The sequence below is a fragment of the Rhinopithecus bieti genome, unplaced genomic scaffold (genome assembly GCF_001698545.2).
Source record: "Rhinopithecus bieti isolate Rb0 unplaced genomic scaffold, ASM169854v2 scaffold_1422, whole genome shotgun sequence".
NCBI classification, from domain to species: domain Eukaryota; kingdom Metazoa; phylum Chordata; class Mammalia; order Primates; family Cercopithecidae; genus Rhinopithecus; species Rhinopithecus bieti.
The window spans coordinates 2,667,169-2,671,295 of NW_016803659.1; the positions used below are offsets into that span (position 1 = coordinate 2,667,169).

General features: G+C 36.6%; 1 pseudogene; it reads left to right on the top strand.

The window, feature by feature from the left end:
- Positions 1-872: 872 nt before the first annotated feature.
- LOC108544471 (afadin- and alpha-actinin-binding protein-like) overlaps positions 873-4,127 on the top strand; it is a 49,104-nt pseudogene continuing 45,849 nt past the window's right edge.

A 4,127-nucleotide genomic window follows, 5' to 3' on the forward strand; every position in this document is an offset into this window, starting at 1 on the left:
AAAAAAAAAAAAATCGCTTCAGGGGAAACAATATAATTTAATTTTCAGTATGAATAGGAGTGTAGAGACATAAGCTTGTGTTGTATGTTGCCAAACTAGGCACTGTTCTTCCATTGAAGCATACAGGTGCTCACAAGTTTATAGAAAGAATAAGACAACTCCAAGATCTCTAATATTTTCTTAATAAGTGAGTAGCTAAATGCCACAATTGGCCCGCAAATAACATGAAATAAAGATAACACATGTCCAGTTGGAGATAGCAGGAAATATTTCATTTTGATTAAAACAATCAATGTTGTTCTTTCTGTGCAATTAATACAAACTTTCAGTCTGGAAATCTTAATTACAATTAACATTAGCATGTCAATTTGCCTAGTGAATTTATGTGAATCATATAAATTAAAGAGACGTTAGACTTCGTGCCCTTGAAGCAACAAATAAATGTGAAGATTCCTTTTTTACTTACAATCTATGGATATTACAGGAAATACACAAACTATTCAAACAACAAAGACTTCATGAAGAACACATTCTCAGTAAACTCCAAATTGTATATTGCTGAGAAGAACTCAATACTGACAGTTCATTGATTTAGCTAAAAGTAAGTCAATTTACTCTTCTAGTTCTCAGTTTCTTCATTTTAAAATAATTGAGGCTTGAGACAGATCAGTCGTTTTAACTTTTCCCTTTTTTTGGCAAAATTTATAGGAAACGCATCTGTGTAAAACCAGTAAAGCCTCCCGTGGGTCTGGTTAAAGTAGGGTTGAAGGCTATCTCAGACGCCTCTTAAGCACCAACTCAGACATTTTTGACTCACTTGTCTCTTTTCAGTTGTCCTGATGAGTAGCTTTACTTGAGTTCTCATTATCATGATGCAGACCTACCTGATAATGCCTACACTCCGCTCACTCTGTAAGTCACTGGCCTCAAGCTCTGGGTTTCCCTGTTTACACCAAGTCATGAGTAACCATGACAAAAAAAAGTTGGTCTGTTAGATATGGAAACCACTGGATAAATTCTTCTCTCTTCTTTTGGAGGAACTGTCCACAGAGCAGTCATTTAAACAACCTCTCCAAAGATGATTTTACTAAGGGAGAAATCAGTCGTTCTTGACATCAAGCAATATCCGGTTAAGCAAGATACCCCCACATGAGGTCTCCCTCACCTTCTCTAACTTATTCTGGTATTTGCTCACTCCTGCTCCTAGGGATCACACTCCCCAATAGGTTAGTACACGTGAGCCTTTGCTTCAGACTCTATTTTCAGCGAATCCCAGCCTAAGAAAAGAACCTGAACCATTTTACAAGTCCAAGTTATAACTCTTTTGTAACCCCTGTAGGAGCAAACAATTCCTGGACCAACCTGTACTAACATTCCATAATTAACAACATACTACCAAAATAAGGTACTACATAATTTAGTTATATATTTTATTTCTCCCTACACTAGAATATAAATTCTATGAAAACATTGTTTTTGTTTTGTTCACTGCTGGACTTTCAATGACATCAACCATTCTCATTTTCATGTGCTAAGTGTGAAGTTGACAGGATGAATGAGGGCATAACAGATATTCTCTTGCTATACACTCTGTGACTAAATGTATGATTTAATTGTGAGAGAAACACAAGCACAGATATTAGGTATCACAGAGATCTATGTCAGAGAGTTAAAAATGACTAAAACATGTCTTCAGAACTGGTCACCCCCAAGCTAATTACTAAATGTTACTTTAAACTCTTATTTTCAATCCCAAGGGAGAAATGCTTCTTATTTCTTTTATTTTTTTCAATTAAAACATAAAATGAAAATGTTCAAACTTACAAATAGTTTCTTTTGTTCTCTGAAACTACAGACTCATATGCTATTAGTAATAATAGGACGTGTTCACGTTAAAAAGTCTCAGTAAACTAGGTATTGATGGAACATACCTCAAAATCATAAGAGCTATTTATGACAAACCCATTGCCATATCATACTGAATGGGCAAAAACTGGAAGCATTCCCTTTGAAAACCAGCACAAGATAAGGATGCCCTCTCTCACCACTCCTCTTCAACATAGTATTGGAAGTTCTGGCCAGGATAATTAGGCAAGAGAAAGAAATGAAGCATATTCAGATAGGAAGAGGGGAAGTCAAATTGTCCCTGTTTGCAGATGACATGATTCTATATTTAGAAAACCCCATCATCTCAGCCCCAAAACTACTTAAACTGATAAGCAACTTCAGGAAAGCCTCAGGATACAAAATCAATGTGCGAAAACCACAAGCATTCCTATACACCAATAACAGACAGAGAACCAAATCATGAATGAACTCCCATTCACAAATGCTACAAAGATAACAAAATACCTAGGAACACAACTTACAAGGGATGTGAAGTGTATCTTCAAGGAGAACTACAAACCACTGCTCAAGGAAATAAGATAAGACACAAACAAATGGAAAAACATTTTTTGCTTATGGATAGGAAGAGTCAATATCATGAAAATGGCCATACTGCCCAAAGTAATGTATAAATTCAATGCCATTCCCATCAAGCTACCATTGACTTTCTTCACAGAATTAGATAAAACTACTTTAAATTTCATATGGAACTTAAAAAGAGCCCACATAGCCAAGACAATCCCAAGCAAAAAGAACAAAGCTGGAGGCATCACGCTACCTGATTTCAAAATGTACTGCAAGGCTACAGTAACCAAAACAGCATGTACTGGTACCAAAACAGATGCATAGTCCAATGGAACAGAACAGAGACCTCAGAAACCACACCACACATCTACAACAATCTGATCTTCGACAATCCTGACAAAAAGAAGCAATGGGGAGAGGATTCCTTATTTAATAAATGGTGCAGGGAAAACTGGCTGGCCATATGCAGGTAACAGAAACTGGACCCTTTCCTTACACCTTATACAACAATTAACTCAAGATGGATTAAATACTTAAATGTAAAACCCCAAACCATAAAAACCATAGAAGAAAACCTAGGCAATACCATTTGGGTCAGGACATAGGCATGGGCAAAGACTTCATGATTAACACACCAAAAGCAATTGCAACAAAAGCCAAAATTGACAAATGGGATCTAATTAAACTCTTCTGCACAGCAAAAGAAACTAGCATCACAGTGAACAGGCAACATCCATAATGGGAGAACACGTTTGCAATCTACCCATCTGACAAAGGTCTAATATGCAGAATCTACAAGGAACTTAAACAAATTTAGAAGAAAAAAACAAACATCCCCATCAAAAAGTGGCCAAAGGATATGAACAGACACTTCTCAATAGAAGACATTTATGTGGCCAACAAACATATGAAAAAGAAACTCAATATCACTGATCATTAGAGAAATGCAAATCAAAACCACAATGAGATACCATCTCATGCCAATCAGAATGGCGATTATTAAAAATTCAGGAAACAATAGATGCTAGCGGGGCTGTAGAGAAATAGAAACACTTTTACACTGTTGGTGGGAGTGTAAATTAGTTCAACCATTGTGGAAGGTAGTGTGGCGATTCCTCAAGGATCTAGAACCAGAAATAACATTTGACCCAGCAATCCCCTTACAAGATATATACCCAAAGGATTATAAATCATTCTGCTACAAAGACATATGCGTATGTCTGTTTATTGCCACACTAGTCACAATAGCAAAGACTTGAAACCAACCCAAATGGCTATCAATGATTGACTGGATAAAGAATATATGGCACATATACACCGTGGAATACTATGCAGCCAAAGAAAAGAAGGAGATCGTGCCCTTTGTAGAGACATGGATGAAGCTGGAAGCCATCATTCTCAGCAAACTAACACAGGAACAGAAAACCAAGCACCACATGTTCTCACTGATAAGTGGCAGTTGAACAAGGAGAATTACATGGACACAGGGAGGGGAAAAACATAGGGGTGGGGGTTAAGGGGTGAGAGAACATTGGGACAAATACGTACTGGATGTGGAGCTTAAAATCTAGATGATGGGTTGATAGGTACAGCAAAACACCGTGACACATGTATACCTATGTAACAAACCTGCACATTCTGCACATGTATTCTGGAACTTAAAATAAATAAACAAACCAACAAATAAATAAATAAATAAATAAATAAATAAATAA